The 18,891-nt window shown below is 40.9% G+C and overlaps 1 protein-coding gene across 6 annotated transcripts in view; it reads left to right on the top strand.

Annotated features, from left to right (window-relative positions):
• Positions 1-18,891, top strand: part of ptprua (protein tyrosine phosphatase receptor type Ua) — a 246,327-nt gene that overhangs the window by 68,995 nt on the left and 158,441 nt on the right. The window lies entirely within an intron of this gene.

The following is an 18,891-nucleotide window of genomic DNA, read 5'->3' as shown; positions in this document are numbered from 1 at the left end:
GAACTTCTCAGAGACTTCAAACTCTTCCGAGACCTCTCTGTTTTGTAGCTTGAAGAAGGCATATACAATATATGATTGAAAATTGCTGTGTTTTTAAGATAAGTTAGGTTCCTGTAGCAGGTATTTGGGAATATACTGTATATTTAGTAAAAACAAACATGAACCAAAGAAGCCCCGCGTCTAGAAATAGATGTATACAACACAGAATCACCCACCAGTCTACTATAAAGAGGCTCACCGCAGCTTTTATGTGCCGTGCTGTTTTTCAGACAGTTCATTACGAGAACTCTGTGAATGTTCAGAATACAATAATGACACATTTAATGAAAACAAATGCACTGCAAACTAACTGGGACTGTTAGTGCAGGATTCTGTCAATTACCAGCATTACTGCAAGTCCAAACATTGAGTCTAAAATAATTTCAGAGCAATCAAGGCAGGATAACTGTATGGCTTTGAATGGGGTGGATCCAAAGAAAAGGAGCCACAGTACTGCATTATCATTGCCATGCTGTGACAGTTAGGTTGAAAACTTAGTATCCCCAAAACTGGTCACTTCACAGACACATACTGTAGTAATTTGCAGACAATGTGAAGTCATTTCCAAGTGTTAAAATAGTCGGTTTACAAAAATACCATCTTTGGCGTTGATGTCGCTTTGCTCAAAGTTTGAGTTGATAGAGAACAAGAAGATAAATAGATAAGTTTACACATATCCTAAGCGAAGTGACAAAGATCAGCACAGATTTGGATCTGTCCATTAGACCCTGTTCAGGGTAAAAAGTTGCATCAAGATACTATATCCAGATATCTGGAACCAGCTAAGACTGATTGTAGTCCACCGCTCCATCAGCTAGCAACAGAATGCATCCCATATGCATCTCAAGAGATGCATTTGCGATTGGATTTTGCCTCCCGGCTCACTTTTGATTTGCTAAACAGGAAACACATTTGCTCAGCCATGCAGCTTGAAAAGAGAGTCATGGCGACTGTTGGATGTGTTGCCTCAGGGTGGCCTCGAACATCACCTTGTGCCAAGCAAATCAACTGTGTTTTGGGGGTTTGTCTTGCTTTTATGCACAGTACAAAGTTGACTATGTGGTTCTTGAGTACTAGGACTTTACTATATCTACTCCAAATGTGGCATAAGACACAATTAGTTCCTGTATTTTGGCGGTTTTCGCACCATTACTGTGAGCTGTTTACTTGTGAAGGAATCACCCAAAATGCCCTTTGGTGTCCAGACTAAAAAAGTCTATAGCTATGCAGCAGAAAGTTAAATTACTTTGAGGATGGGGCATTTATGTCTGTCTCGTGTAATCCTAAAACCTAATGTGACTTGACACAATGCTGAACAACTTGTTTGTTGCATTGCTGTGCAGACAGTCATTACACATCTTAAAGCTGCACCAATCAATATGTTTACATAAATAATGGAACCTATGACTGTGTAATGTATTCCCAAAATGTATCTCATATTAATGATCCCACAAAGAATATCACACAACTGTGCAGGTATTTTAGTCCGGTTATAGCTAATTGTTTGGGTTTAGCGACTAACCAGTGAACATGGTGTAACGTTTAGCAGATATTTCCCTTAAAGACTTGATGGAAACCAACACAAAGCTAAAGGAGATTGAATATTGGATGTCATTTTGCGAGGTGGATAGAAAATGAATGCTAATGTTTCTGTGTGTCTCCTGGATGTCTGAAAAGGCAAAATACTTTATTAGGTGATAATATGTCAGGGTTTTCTTAACAGGTTGTTCTGCTGTCCCCAAGTAGCTAAAAAAATAATCAAATAATACTCATTTAAGGTTATCCTCTCTACTGGCATGTCACCATTTACCAATGGAAATGTTGAACAGCAGACAGACAGAGTAAGAGACTAGCTGGTGAACATAGCAGAGCATTTAGCAGCTAAAGAGCCAGATATTTCCCTCAGGAGTTGGAAGAGACCAAAACGGAGCTAAAAGAGAATGAATATTGGACTTATGCTGAATTCCAATTCTCTGTCTTACCCCTTCCCCTTACCCCTTCCCCTGGGTTTGGCATATTCACGTGGGAGGAAGGGCTATTCCAGTTCTCGTTTTGATCGAGGAGTAGGGCTAAGGGGAAGGGGTAGATACCCCTTAAATCCAAGCATTTTCACAAGCTTACTTGAAACCAAGGGGTACCCAGAGTCTCATAAATGCAATGTTTCCTCCGCTCGCCACAGTAAAATTTCTGCCGCCACGGCATCAGAAATAGGGCAGACGCACAACAGGGTTTCCGCTATGTACACCACGCGCCGCTGCTCCTTCAGCTGTTTATGAAAAGTCATAAAGTGGTAATTACACAACTCTGCAGAGCCGTCTGCTCTACTGAACTCAAGCGAACTGTCATCCGCTCTCTCTCCCCTTTTAGGGTGAGCAACTGGAACAGTGACAGGACGTCATCACTCACCAAGTCATGGCAACCAACAAACAGCGAACGAAAGCCGCAACATGAAATCCGCACTCACACGGGTCCCGTGAAATATGACAGCTACACTTTATTGGACAATAGCATTGTGGACACTGAATTTGATGAATTTACTGTTTATCAGACCCCAGGTGAGACAAGAAGCTGACGTTAGCGAACATTGCGGTGACAGTGCCTCGGACTCCACGCTGCAGGAGACGCTGTATTCCTCTGACCACGCTGTATTAACGTTACTGTTTTAAAACCGTTTTCCAGGTTAGTGGGGGTGCATACGGCTCAAAACAAACATGGAAAACATAGCTAGTAATGTTCAGTCAGCGTTTTAATTTGTTGTTAAACTGTGTGTTAAATGAGCGGTGACGTTACATCGCCTTGCGGTACCATCTATTTGCTGCATGGTTTCAAGGTAACGGGTAACGGTCGGTAGCTAGCATTAACAGATAAGCCCGTACTTTTTGAAAATTACCACAGTCTTGTTTTGTGCTCTACACAGTCCTGCACATATATATATTTGCAACCATGTTCTTAATCGAAACATTTTTAAAAATCGCTAGTTTGCTATGCTAACGTTACATTGCCGATTTGTACAACAGTCCTGCATTTTTCTGACTAACCTTGAATGGACTGCATGGCAGCCAGCTAGCGACGATGTCTGATGACATTCATAGGGGAATGTTTTCACCCCTAGCCCTTACCACTCGAGGGACAAGGGCTAGGGGTAAGACGAAGGGGAAGAGGTAAGACAGAGAAATGGGATTCAGCCTTACTCTATCAGGTGGACACAAACACTACCAGATGTGCAAATACACAACTGTTTGCTAACACGTTCGCCATAGCAGCTTTATAAAATGATATGTCAAATGTATTTCCAACTTCTCCCAAGAGTGAAAAGAATAAAAAAAAAAAAAAAAAAAACTTGAGCTTTAAAGATAATTTTTAATATTATTGTACATCTTCTTGTATTAAGGTCACTCTTAAGTTTAATTACCTAATTTAGGGCTACATTTTACTATCATATATGACAAAGAAAAGCAACAAATCCCCATATTTGGCTTGACAAATTACTAAAACGATAATTCAACCAACCAATTAATTGTATCAGCTTTTGAATGTCATTAGCTTGTACCACCTCCCGAAAACAAACTACAGATACACCTTTCCCTCCCATTTCATCTCCCTCTAGTGACTGTAGTAAATCTAGATAAAGAAAGGTAAAATAAGGTAAAGATAAAAAAAAAGCTAACGGATAATGATTCACATTGGTGACGCTGGGCGCTGTGATATCTGGCTATTCTCACCAGTAGTCACCGCAGTCTCTGACTTATGTGTCTTGAAGAAAGTGTGAACATGCTTTATTTCCACTCTGGTTGGATGTTTATGGATGTTGAAATGGACTGACAGCCTGCGTCCGCGTGCTCACCAGGTTTTCTCCGTGATTTATGCCAAACAATCTTATTACCTTGGACTGCGTTCCAATCATCAACCTACTGACAGCTTGTTTTCCCACATTCAGCCCCTTGCTGCTTTTCTATTTAAGTTTGTCACGAATCTACACAGGTGGCCTGCTTTCCAATCTCCGCTGACATTTTACATATATGTGTATTTAAAGCAGTATTTGCAAGCCTACATCCGAGAGGAAAACATCAAAGTGTGAAAGGTGCTGGTTATAGGCGGCCGGCTCGGGTAAACTGTGGCAATTCGTTGAAGGAGCCGGCAGACGTCCGGGATTTTATAATCCATTCGCAGTCATCAAGTACTTGTTCCGCTGTTCCAGGCACAGCTCCCCCGAGGCAGGCTGGGTATGTTAAGGAACTCCCCAGGATTGGTGGAGTCTAGCATGGGTCATTGCTGATTACACTTCCTGGTGTTCCTCAGGGGCCGGCAGCGCTACAAAGGCTGCTTTACATCATTTTTTCATCCATTAGAGAAGGTCATTTACAGACAGGATGAGCTCATGCTCCGATGACTTGGATGTTCCTCTCGGATGCTGCTGGGTAAGAGATGAAGATGTGATATATGGCTGTGTGGGATCTCATCATCAAAGGAACAAAAATCGCAGATAAAGGCTTTTAAACCAAATACTACATAAACAGAAAATGCGAAGAATTTAACAATACTGGCAGCCAAGATGACATTTTACTGCCGTTAGCATGCAACAATGTTAACACAGCAGTGGCTTAAGAAAACACTCCAGTCCTACTCTGTATGTGTGCTGTGTGTCTGATATTTTTGCTGCTGCAACACCATTATTTCCCATTTTTTTGGGATCAGTAAAAAAAATCTAATCTAATCTAATGACCAATCAAAGAAGGCTGGCTTAGAGTTGTGTAACACTTAGCCGAGAGAATAAAAAACAGTTGAAACCGGAGCGTTCAGAATAGATGGAAATCTGAACGTTTTAACTCATGGGGATTTCTCTTAAATACGTTTACCTCATTATTTGAGTTTTTTGGCCACATTTAACATGAAAATCCAACATTATAACATCGTAGATATGACATGAAAATACGGAAAAGCATAATATGTCCACTTTAATATGGATTCTAGTGAGACAAGTGGTTACACATAACCTTCTTGTTTAGCTTTCGTATGTGTTTGTCTTTATTTACCACTGCATCAATATGTGATGCAGGCAAGTATCATAAATAATAATGTAAGTGAACACGTTAGAGAAGAAATATGGCTTTACCTGTTCATACCCAGTGTAAAGTCGGCTTTATCTGTTGTGTTTTCCCACTCTGCAATGTAAGGTGACCTGTCTATCTAACCTTCTGATTGATCCTGTAGCTCAGGGACGATATGCACGGTCAGTTTTCCAAGAGGACCTCAGAAGCAACACTGCAAATATATACGTTTTGCCTTGAATCTTTCCAAGGGCTTTGAATTCTTTCAGAGACGCTAAAGACACTGCAATTGAGACAACAACTTAGTTTATTGGGCACCAGCAGCTCAATAGTATTGATTTGCGCCCACCAGCCAGTAGAATACCAATGACATGAAACATTGCAGCTAAAAAGGAACATGTTACGCCCTTCAGCTTTGCTGTTTTTTTTCCCTTTCTTCCCCGCCAGTGTTTCTTCAGAATCTCTCAGCCTGGTTGTCAGCATTGTAATGCAGGATTTGAGATGCCAAGGCTCAGTGTCTGGGGCTATGTGCGAAAGCAGACATGATTGCTGTGCATGATGGACAGGCTGTTCTTTTAATAGTAAAATTGAACAGGCTTCTGCTGTGCTGGATCAGACAGAACAGATTCAGGGGCTCTTAAAGGAGATTTGATTGGACTTGAATTAAATTGAACCCACGGAGGACACCTCAAAAACTTGTTTAGGTCGATACCACGGGGTCCCTTTGAGAAATGGCAGCATCTAGAAAGGTTGGTCTAATTTAAATTCCCAAACGTTGTCCTGCACAAGAAAATATACCTTAAAAAATGGTCAGCAGTTAATTTAACCACAGTTTAATCCAGTAGACAGCCAATAGCTGGTCTGTAATCTGGAAAATGAGGATAATTATCAGAAAGAATCCTTTAAAGGGCAGCACATTAATTGACGTTATGTGTGATATTGTTTGCAGAGAGCTCAGTAGTTATACATATGAAAAGAGGTGATGTTTATGTATTTTCCACATGGAGCTACTTCAATATATAGGTGTAAACATATTCTAGTGGTGAGGAGAATACACCTATTCACATTTAAAAAGCGCAGCAGCAGCCCCCATCATCCATGCAAAGAGAGGATGTCTGCTCTCAGATTTCTTCAAACACCCAACCTTGCTATTTCAAACATAGACAGAATGCAAATATCATGTGGCTCACAGAAAGGGGGAAAAAAAAAACATCATTAATGTCAGCTTTTGGTTCAGCATAAATCACCTTTTGAGCTACGAATGCTATTGCAGCGGCCGGTCCAGCATGCGCTGGGCTCGGCAAAGTTCAGTAAAGCTAAGCAGACTTCTGAGGCTCTTCACCCTTGAAACTTCCCTCTTGGGGTTTTGAACATGAAGCTCATTTGGTGCACAGAACTTCAAACCGTTTATGGTTTCTTGTCTCCACCGGCTGCCCTCTCGTCTGTCCCCGCTCTGCCCGGTTAAAAAAAATAAAAAAATAAAAAAATAAATCTGAACACTGCTGGCTTTGATGATCTAGGGCCCAGAGTAGGAAAACTAACTAGAGGAGGCAGAATGACTCTTTGCATTTAAATGGCACATTAACAGAGAGCAGTTTCTCTTGATCGCATGACTTATTTGAATTTGTCAGTGTTGGAGTCTGTTGTTGTGCAGGTACAGTTAGGTCTATGTACTGCTGAAGTACTGGTACAAATCAGATGTGTAGGTATACATCTTCTTATAGTAATGGACATCAGCATCTGTGAGCAGGCCATCCAATGGTGGAATTACGGACCAAGGCAGAAACCATTTTGAAAACGGCCCCCCTTATGCACATCCACTCCAGCACCCCCCTTAGCTCTAAAACCAACACGGGGAATTTTAAACAATCTCTTGGCCATTAGCCTTGTAGTGGCAGATATGGAGTTTCTAACAAACATTTCTGAATCCAGGGTTCTAGACCAGGCCATGCTCTGTTTTGCATACATTATGCAGAAATATTCAAATACACCATTTAAAAAAAAAAAAAAAAAAAAAAGGCAATGCCACTTTTTCCCTTGCCAACATTTTGTCTAACTTTGAAGCATTTTTTATCCCTTTCCCGAGAAGATAGCATGACATGGTTGGTGCTAATGGATGCCTTAGGTCACCTTGTTTCATAGGATACCAGTATATATTCACTCTAGCTTTGAAACTGTTCTCTCTTCACCCTGGCTTTTCTTTTTTGAGCCCCTGAATTTTTGGGTGAGACATTTTGACTTAGCTATGGCATGTGTGTTCTGCACATCTGGAGTATAGGATGATTTAATAGGGTTTTAATGATGAAAATAATTGTATTTATCATGTAAATACATATAACTTAAATTGTCAGTGTAAGTAAATCGGTAAGTTAATTGTTGCACTTGATCCCATTTAAGGGTCAACAATAGACCTTTGCCTGGGCGATCTGTGTACCCTTTGACCCTTTTTTTTATTTTTTATTAATTCAACAAAAATCTGTTGCTGCTTCTTTAAAAGAACATTTCATTGTGTTTAGAACTATAATTGGATCAGATTTTGGCTGCCATTAATTGGTGTCACAGACCGCAGCAGAATGGACATTTCTTCTAGTGGAAAATAAGTATAGTATTGAGAATCTGGACCCTTTTTTCTTCTTGAAATAGTGACACTTGTGATTGCAGTCGTTGGTCCCTCTGAGGTTCTAAATTCACTTTCTTTCATCAGCCTCAGGGGAAAGTTTAGGGGAAGATATAAACCATGTGTATCTTGGGCAAAGCTGACTGAAACCACTAAATACCACGAGCAGACCACAGACAGACCGGAGAAATGAAAACAGGATGAAAAAATATATACTGACGGAGAAAAGGCCATGTGTTGTGGAGAGATTCAGGAGTGATTGGCTGAAGGCAAGTGATAAAGCTTTTTTTTTTCTTTATAACAAAGTAGCCGGAATTTTCCATGTGGAACTTTTACCTACCTGTTGCTTTCTTATCCTCCTGTAGAACGTTGGAAGATAAAGGCTCAGGACAAACCGTTAAATTGCAATTTTCTGTAGAAGAAAGAAAATAAGCCCTGTGGTCTGTTCCAAAGGCTCGACCCCGAAAGCCACGCATTGTGCGCGTCAAATCAAGGAGTAAACGCACCTTATTATCTTCGTGAATCCATCGCACGGCCATGATGTTACAGAAATGATTTTGACAGCACATGTAGATTGGCTCATTAGGAAGCTAGACCTATATGTGATTAGGAAGACTCCAATTGATTCACTATTGTCTTTGGAGTAGTAAGTGTTGCTAACCACTATAATCAGTTGATTCAATTGGCAAGATTTTACAATGGCGCATGTCATGATACAACCACATTGTTGAAATAGATTCCAATTTGGGTGAACAGAGTCATCATTTGTGGGTTTTGAAAAAAGGAAATTATAAGTAGCGCTGCTCCCTCTTGGTCGATTAGTCGACTAATCGGTCGTTTTGGTCTTGGTCAACTTAGAGTTCTTTAGTCGATTAGTCATGTTTTATGCTTTTTTCATGCTGAATGACTTATTTCCAAGAAATGTATCGGCACATCTCTGGTGTTTAACAAGAATTAAAGTGGTGCTTTAGCATGACTCTTTGCGAAGAAACTCAGATTTACAGATCTGTCGATTAAATCGACTAATCGATTAGTCGATACAATTGAATGAGTGTTAGTCGACTAAGAATTTCAGCCCCAATTATTAGCAGTTGAATGTTTGTTCTTTATTGTGCTACCTTTTCTAAATATACATACCAATTGAGAGTGTCAGAATGTTCTAATAGATGCACCACATCCATACTGTATGCTTTTAACAAAGCTCTGTCTCGACTTTGAAAACTCCTGACTGAATGCTTTATTTTTTTAACACCATGTCATGTTTGCATTATAGATAAAGGTGCCCATTTTGTCCTCACATCTACAGGGGATCGTGCTATCTCAGCACCAGGTATGACAGTAACGTGAGCGACTATAATTAAGATTTTGACAGGCCTGTAAATAGAGGACGGTGTGAAGCTGGTCATGTCATTAGAGCGAGAGGCAGCAATATTTTTTCAGGGACAGGGCTCACTGCATTGACAGGAGGATAGCAGCTCTCACCCATCTGACTCACTTTGTTAATATGGACCCCGGTGTCATGTTTACACCCTTTTTAATATTAGCGTTTACTGAAGCATGGTTTTCAGATTTTCCAAAAGGTTATCAAAGATGAAAGTCATTGTGCAGCTAATTGCTAATAAGAGCTTGTTGATGTGTTGGTGTGTGTAACTACATTCAGCAAAATCACCAAGTTTATTTAGGGGAACACTTTCTAGTCACCTTAGAGGTTGGTAATATGATACATACAGTAAGATTTTGCCATACGTTGATAATACATTTTAGTACCTTGATTTGAGGCGGTCCTGTAACAGACGTGTTACATGATATGTTCATGTTTAGCTACTTTATAGGGGTGTGTTTTTGAATCAAAAAATCCATTTTGAATTGAATCTTGAGCCTAAAAATATATATTGAATCGTGACATTTTCTGAATCGTGCACCCCTGTTACTTTATCAATTTCTTAAGTCATTTTCCAGAAACTGTATTATGTTAATATCAGTCTAAACATTGTCATAAAAAATTGCATTTACGTATGTAATTGCATATATATTCAGAGGATGGTGCAAATCGCCCATCCCTAAATCACCTAATTAGCTAGCTTTAGCTTAACATCTGGTTTTCCTTAGCTAGCTATTTTTCTTATACAATACGATACGATACAACTTTATTGTCAGCCAAGGGCTGAAATTCTTTGTACATTATATTTTTTGTTAGCTAGCTAACGATACTCTAAAGTGTTCTGTGATAATGTCTGTTATGATTTCCCTATAAATTGAATTGAATTGAACTAGCCGGCTGGCTAAATTAACATTTGGTGATTTATTTTCATAGTTTTGTATCTTTCTGGTTACCATTACATGACATGCCATTTAGCTGACGCTTTTATCCAAAGCGGCTTACAGTTGCTATATATGTCAGAGGTCGCACACCTCTGGAGCATCTAGGGCTTAAGTGTCTCGCTCAGGTGTGTCGCGGTGGGAATCGAACCCTGGTCTCCCACACCAAAGGCATGTGTCATATCCACTGCGCCATCAGGAAACAACAAAAATGTCCATTCCATGTCTCAGCAGTTAAAATAAACTGCATGTTACACAGCCCAAACACAGCATGGTGGCTCAAGAAATCTGTGTTTTGCTACTTCCCTCAGTTTCTTTTAGCCACAGCTAATGGTGTCTTCTATCAAATAACATTACAGATAAACGTTAGTGCATGGCTAGCATCTAACATGTGGTTAGCAAGCTACAGTATAGTACATTACACACAAAAGCATGTGATATAGGGGTGGAAATCACAAGGTACTTCACGATACCATACACGATACATGGCTCACGATACCGATAATATCACGATACAGCAATTCTGCGATTAAAAAATATATTGCTAGACAATCCTATTATGGTATCACAATGAATACAAAATGGCTGTGAAAAGGTTAAGTGCAGGTTTTCTCTCCTTATTCACTGCAAGTCCAAGCACAATTCTGCAGCATAAGATATAATACTAAAATAACACAACTATAGAGCAACTATGGGTCCAGACTTTAGACTTAAACGTGGCTGGGGCATCTGTTATTTTCCTCAAACTGCTGTCCGCCATCTCGTTGAAATCCCCTTCCTCTTCGACTAGTTACCTTATGTTCAAGTTTCCCTCGTTCATGTGTTCATGAGCGCCAACTTCAAGGAACCATGAAGTAGCGACGCAGAAGGGAAATCTATTTAGAGCGCCTGATTCTTTTAGTTAAAATATCGATATTTGGTGCCAGTATATTGATTATCGCACAAAGAGAACAACATATATTGCCATATCAATATTTTGTCCCACCCCTAATGTGATATGTAGGCTCTCATCATCAACTTATGTTCAGTTTGCAATCAAAAATAAAAATTTTCTTGAACTAGTCAATTAGGTTTAGTCGACATTAATAACGAGCAGTTCACAAACATTCCAAAGTCCATATTGGGTGCCAGTGGTATGCTAATGTTACCTGAAAATCCACTCTTTGTGTACTCAAAAACCTCATTTTCGAGTTTTTGTGCCAGCCAAAGTGTCTCTTCAGTCCGATGCTAACAAGAGGGTCAGTCTCAGCGCCCTCTCTAAGCTCTCTCCAGTTTATGAAAGGCATTTAGAGTGGATTTGCATTATTTATTAGCTTTGCCTATGCCCTTCAATTTCTGCTTGAGCTGTTAATACCTGGAATTAACAGCAGTGACTCTTCCTACAAACAGGTCCCACGGCTCCAAAAGGGCCTCTCTGTTACCACCACTGATTATTCTAAGGCTGTTTACTTCTTTCTCTGAATACTTTATCTCTTTCCTCGCTCATCAGTATACACCGACCGACACAGAGCTACCGCTGACTACATGCAGTTCCTGTCACTGGTTAACAAATGTAAGCAGCCGAGAAAGCCACACATGAAAAACATTTCAAACGGCAGAATATTTTAAAATAGACGGGCATGTGAATATAAAAACTAAATATCTGTTTTTCCTTGTTGATTTGAATATACGTGACTTGAGCAGGAATCATCACATTCTGCATCCATCCAGGTGTGTTTCTGGAAACACTGCTCTGGAGTAAAGTACTCCTTTTATAAGAGCAAATGGATCAACATTTTTGCTTATGTTAATTCACAGCACAGTTCTGGGCTAATGGCTCACATTCTGATTAAGGTCTTACTCAGGTTAAGCCGCTTACTTACATGCATTTTCATATCCTGCCTACATATATCTCTGAATATACTGAAATACAGTATATCTGAATTAATAAAATCATTTCAGCTATACTACTTACAAAAGGCTGTAGAAACATGATACGGTTTCTTAGTATCTGAGCTCTTATATTTAGGTTTGTAATAAGTGGGATCGGGTCAACACTGATTAGCATATTTTGAGCTCATATATTTGACATTTTGTTATTAACCGTTTAATTTTATCAATAAATTGGTGGGTAGTGGGATCACGTACATGGGATGAGGTAATCCTGCCCATTCAGTACTTCACTATCATTTGCGTCTCACTTTGACCATAGTAAATTAATTCTTTTTAATATAAATATGAATCTTCATTTTTTGTTAAGTTGTACTGAGAAATCTTTGAATGGCGCTGCTAGAGCAACCCTTGGTTATGTTTGGGGACATATCAGTCTTGCTTTGCCAGACCTTCCTCCACAGCTCCGCGGAGGAGGGTCTGGCTAGTCCACACAGCATTCTGGGATGGGAGAAAAACATGCTCTGGTTTATTGGCATTTCTTTAAACCAATCACAATCGTCTTGGGCGGTGCTAAGTGCCGGACGAAGCCACGGTGCCCCTGCAAAATAGCCTCTGGAAGGAACTTGTTTTGGTGAAACGTGTACATTTCAAAGTAGTTTTAGTCGTGCGAGAGGAAACTCAGATTGGACAGATAGTCTAGCTAGATGTCTGGATTTACCCTGCAGAGATCTGAGAAAAGGTTAACCATAATCCTCATAGCTTTACCAGAGTTTAAAATTCCAACACAAAGAAAGCGAAAGGTAACGGACATCCAGGCGAAAAGAGCGTGATCCGCCGGAATTTCGGGCAGCACCGGAGCAATCCCGGAAGTGGAACGTCGTGTATATAGACTAGGGACATAGTGGAACCTTTACCTGTCCACTCTTAAGCTGACCCTTGTCTCCCTTTGATTCCAATTCTTTTTTTCTTCTACTTCCTCCTTCTTTTTTATATCTTTCTCTTATCCTCTGTTTTTTTTCCCTCCCTTTCTTCATCCCCTGCCCCTTTCCTCCTCCTCTCCCTTCCCTCAGGTGCTGACTGGCTATCTTTAGGAAATATTTCCTCGCTGCCTCACTGTCGGTGTAATTGATATATTATATATTATAGGTTTTCAGACTTAGGATGATTCATTTGCGTATAATAGGGTGATAACTGATGTAAAAAATGAAAGCCTAGAGCCGTGCCCAGGAAGGATGAGGCTTGTGAGACTAATGACCGTTTAAATAATGCACAATAAATGATATTTTCCAGCCCGATCAAAACCTCCGGAGCTCTGTAGCGACCAAAAGGAGAATACACAGGAAATCCTCAGTTTGACTCAACCCCAGAAAAAAGCCTGAATCCTTCAAAGAACTTCAAAGTTCTTAACTCCTTTAACTAGCACCTGCCGAGACCACAGGACCTCTGACCCCCGGTGTTGGAAGGGCCAACGCAAGTATTTTAAAACTACCCAAACTAAGAGAGTTATGTTACGATCAGAAAGAATTCACTCCCTGATGGAAATTGACTATTACTCTGTGAACCCTATGAACCCGAACATGACTGAAGGCTGCTGCAGGTAATTTGAGGATGAGGCAACCACTTGATGCGTTAGTGGTTGTATTTCTGGCCTACGTCAGCTGTCACAGACGTGCTACTTGACACTGTGTTTGTTATGCTGCCAGTTTGTATTTTAGTTCCAACTACAATTAGCCAGAAAATGATATTAGAATTTAATCTCAAGTTTGCCAGATTCTTACAAAACGGTGGCGCCTCATGCTCAGTCGCCCACTGTTCATATCAGACTGTGTGCTTCTAAATTAAATGTAATTAGACAAAACAAATAACTTATTAAAAATCACTGCTCACTGCATTAAAGTGATGGTTCGGAGTAATTTACCCTAGGGTCCTTTGCACCATGACCTCGAGCCAAACACCCCCCCAAGAAGCTTTTTTCACCTGGGTCTAACATTGGGCGAGTTAGCGTAGAGTAGCGTTAGCCGCTGAATAGCTTAGCGCAGGGGCTAATGGACCCACGTTTGTATCTTGTAAATGACCCCACTAATAATGCCCGAAATGATACCAAAGGTCTACACTAGTACAAATAGGTTATGCACTCATAAAACGATGGATTGGAAAGTTTGTAAGTACACCAGAAGTTTATGAACACTTGCCTGCTGGCTTTTGCTCTCTGCTGTTGTTGTTGCTGCTGTGAGACAAGTGCTTAGGGACGTCTACAAATTACAACACCGAAAAGAGATGCAACAAAAATATTTTTTAATTTAACTTATTTTTTAAAGTAAGTGCTGTAATATAACTAGCAGGAGACAAGTAATAATTGAGGTAAGTTTGGAGACATTACCTTATTTAATCATTAAATTAATAAATATTTTTTTTGTATCTCTTTTTGGTGTAGTAATTTGTAGACGGCCCTAAGCACTCGTCTAACTGCAGGTAGCAGCAGCAGCAGCAGCAACAACAACAGAGAGCAGAATAGAGCAGTCAAGTGTTCATAAACTTCTGGTGTACTTACAAACTTTCCAATCCATCGTTTTATGAGTACATAATCTATATGAACAGTGTAGAAGTTTGGTATCATTTTGGGCATTATTAGAGGGGTCATTTTCGAGATACAAACGTGGGTCCATTAGCCCCTGCGCTAAGCTATTCAGCTGCTAACGCTACTCTACGCTAACTCCCCCAATGTTAGACCCAGGTGAAAAAAGCTTCTGGGGGGGTGTTTGGCTCGAGGTCATGGTGCAAAGGACCCTAGGGTAAATTACTCCGAACCATCAATTTAAAGCACTAGGGCCACAAAAATGTGCAAAGTAGCACTACGTTAACAATCAAACGACACAAGACAACATCTCTCTCTCTCTCTCTTTCTCTCTCTCTCTCTCTCTCTCTCTCTCTCTCTCTCTCTCTCTCTGCACACACACACACACACAAACGGTCCGGTTCTGGTGGTTGATGGAAGCAGATGTGTGCTGATTAGCTCTCATAACGGGCAGGGTGGGTAGCGCACTGCCATGAGTCCATGACACTAATGTCTGATTACTCCACATTGTCATTGTGATATTTTGTGATTACATTCTGAATCTGCAGCATTCTCTATCAGGTAAATACAGTAGTACAATGTCTGCCTCTGATGTAGACCTAGCCTACACTGTAAGTCAGTAGTATAAGCTATACAGTGGAGTTGCATTGTGGTTTTGGGTCCTTCTGTAAGTAATTTTGGGGTACAATTTGGTTCTGGAGAATTCTTCCATCGGCAAATACCAATCGGCCCATTCCTACCAGGCACATTTTCAACAGGCACTGCACTAGTCAATATAATATCGATATATTGCCCAGCCCTACTCCCAACTCATCAGATACGGGACCTTGGTCAGTGGTCCTCAGCATTTGATACCGACTCCCAAGGCACACTTTTAGGGCCAGACTGCGACGCTGTATGAAGCCGTAGTATGAAGAGCAACAAATCTTGTGAAGGGTTTGGTATGAAGAGTCCATTCATCCATCTTTGTCCGCTTATCCGTTGTCGCGTCGCGGGGGGAGCAGCTCCAGCAGGGGACCCCAAACTTCCCTTTCCCGAGCCACATTATTTGGTAATTATCTTGGTATGAAGAGTGACATAGTCAATTCAATTCAATATCATTTATAGTGTCAAATCATAAAAGATGTTATCTCGTGACACTTTCCAGATAGAGTAGGTCTAGACCACATTCTATAATTTACAAAGACCAAACGTGATGAGTTGGGAGTGAGAATGTTGCACATGGACACTTTCTATTACCCTGTGGGAGGCTTTGCCACTTTCCCTGCCCTGGTGAGTGTGAGGGGTTTTTCCTACTCTCTTCTCAAACACTTGATATCCCTTTTTCCATTCAAAGCGTCTCTTCAGTCCTTTTGGCCTTGGGCCCCCAGTGGGCTGCTCCAGAGAAAAGCCCTGGTTCATGTTGCCTAGATGAATGCAGTGGCTTTCAGGCATGGCAGACACATGAAACATAATTCTTTGTTTGTCTAGACTATCAATAGCTCTCCGGCAGAATAATGCCAAGAGCTGTGTTTCCTCAAAACAGCCTTAAAGGGTATTAAAAAGTCTTACATTTCATTTACCAAGTTTGTGATTATTTTTCTCTCTCCTGCTGTAGACAGTATCAGTTATTTTTTTGTATATGATGGCGGGCTGTTGGGAGACAGTGGATTGTGCTGCCGGAGGCTGTTCAATCCTTTTTTTTGTGGAGGTTCAGGCAGCACCGTCAGACCCGCATCGAACACTGACACTATATCGTACCATGTACAGGATGTCAATTTAAGCACAAACTCAAATCAACTTAAATGAATGAATCATTTTTTTAGGTAGATAGAGATGCTTTATTTATCACGAAGAAAATTGGTCCATCCATCCATCCATTTTTCTGCCACTTATTTAGGACTAGGTCATGTTAATGAAATTAGCAGTTATTGCCAAAGAAATAACATAATAATAAATAATTCAAGGCCATGTCATCCCTACTGGTTTTCCATTATACTTACTCCGGCATGACCGTGAAACTAGTAATCAATTTCATTCTATGTGATTTTAAAAATGGTCTTAAATTAAAGTTGGCGAGCCCTGCAGAAACCCTGTTTTAGCAATCGATGCAAGCAGAGGGAAGCTACTAGCCATTGCTACTTTATGCTGCGGACAATTTTCCAAACAAAGACACTGTATTTATACATTTAGGATGTATACATTTTGAAATGCCGAGACTAGCTCGGTGACTATCATTGATCACTTGATCTTGACACTCGCGGTAGATTAGCACAGTTCTACAAGGTGCACTAGATGCTCTTCCTTGAGTGCGTTCTCGAGTGTATTTGATTGGCTAATGCAGTGCTTCTCTGCATTGCCCCCCCCACCCACCCCTACATCTACAGCTACCTAAATGTGGGAATGATTTATTGAGGTAAATGCTCAACACATCGGGGGTTTAATTACTATGGGGCTGTAATATTGTTGAGCTAAGAAATTCTCTTCCCTTTCCTCTCTTGCCTTTTTGACTGAAGCAGCAAACCGAGAGGAAACTGTAATTAGTTTGTACACTTTGTCCAGAAATACACCAGGAGGGGACATGATATATAGTGTTATTTCACTTTGCATGTAGGGCTGTGGGTTTTTAATTTGGTGTGATTGTGTGCTAAATGCTGCTCACTTCTGATTCAGGCTGCTGTTAGTCGGGCTGCTCCCTCTTAGCCGATTAGTCGACTAATCGGTCGTTTTGGTCTTAGTCAACTTAGATTTCTTTAGTCGATTAGTCATGTTTGATGCTTTTTTCATGTTGAACGACTTATTACCAAGAAACGTACCAGCACGTCTCTGGTAAACACAAGAATTAAAGTGGTGCTTTTGCGTGACTCTTTGCGGAGAAACTCAGATTTACAGATCTGTCGATTAAATCGACTAATCGATCAGTCGATACAATTGAATGAGTGTTAGTCGACTAAGAATTTCTTCAGTCGAGCACAGCCCCAGCCGTTATTTGATACTTCAGATGCTATCCCGTTCACACCAAGAATCTTCCATCAGTAATACAAGCAGCAGAGGCCTATACGTCAGGAATGGATTACATAAACAAGAAAATGAAGAACAGCATTGGCAGATACATAACCACACTAATATATTGGTCAATTCCTACTTGTTGATGGCTGCCACATTTGTCCCCCCTCTCCCTTCTGATAAGGGTGCTGCTGTTTGTGATGAATCCCTCCTAGTGTGTTAGTATTTCCCACTACTCCATTTCTTTGTCAGCTCGTGTCAGTTGCTCCTGTGCTTTCCCGACTCTTTTACTTCTCGTCTCCGTCTGTGGCTCGTGGTTCTCTTTGGCTGCAGGTGGTTGTTGTTGCCTATGCGGTGGATGTCTTTCCCCCCCAAGTGGCAGATAAAATTCTGGCTGACACAGAGGGATGACACAGGAGGGTTATCGGACTCAGAACAGGCAGCCTCGACATACCGCTTCCCCGCGGTCGGCGTGGCCACATGGGTAATTGGCTTCTTCTTCTGCTGCTTCATCTTCTTCCACTTCTCCATGCCTGCTACCCACTGATGAGTGCCTGTCGCTATCTGTCTTTTTCTTCCATTCTCACCGCCTCTGTCTTGCTCATCTCTCAACTACGGTGAAATTGAAAGTTTGCAGGATTAAAACTTGAAATGCCGCTACTAAATATCCTCTACGCTGGGTCGCTCAGCATTTGGAAAAAAAAAAGCTGAGGCATCGTGGGAAATAAGGCCGGCAGTGAAGATGATGATGTCAAAAGGAAATATCTTCACTGCCAGCCGCTGGCATCCAAATATGAAAGCTCTGTCTAGGGATGGAAAGCCATCATTTGTCTTCCTTTCAAACCTGTTGAAGTACTCCGAAAGTGTCAGCTGTACTCTGCCCCGCTGGTGACCTTTCCTGTATTGAGCTTACTGTAAATTCTCAAATATTCGCCAGGAGTTTGAGTCACCTCATCTGCTTCCATTTTATTTGGATGATACTACTATCAGCTCCCAACACTGCCTTCGTTTTGAACTGGCTGTCATTCTCATTTTCACAGCACTCATGTCGACTGTACGACATCAGAGGCATGTCATCCTGGCTAACCGGGGGCTCCGAGTGCTTCTTCTCTAGCCGAAATCATCTCATCTCAGTCACTCATTATCTCTTGTCGTCTCCATTTTACAGCTGCGGCCACTGATGAAACTCCTTCAAAAACCCTGGCAGCATAGCAGCTCTAAGCAGAGCTGCAAAGATGAATCCATTAGTTGTCAACTATTTAAATAATAGGCAATTATTTTGGTGATAAATCGGGTTGAGGCATTTTTTATGTGAATGTGTTCATTTAAATGTGAATATGTTTTTATAGTTTCTTCACTCCTCTGTGACCGTAAACTGAATATCTTTGAGTTGTGGACAAAATGAGACATTTGAGGAAGTCGTCTTGGGCTTTTGG

Source organism: Perca flavescens, chromosome 14, assembly GCF_004354835.1.
Source record: "Perca flavescens isolate YP-PL-M2 chromosome 14, PFLA_1.0, whole genome shotgun sequence".
Classification (NCBI taxonomy): domain Eukaryota; kingdom Metazoa; phylum Chordata; class Actinopteri; order Perciformes; family Percidae; genus Perca; species Perca flavescens.
The sequence above is the reverse complement of the archived record's forward strand: the minus strand, read 5'-3'. Positions and strand labels throughout refer to the sequence as shown.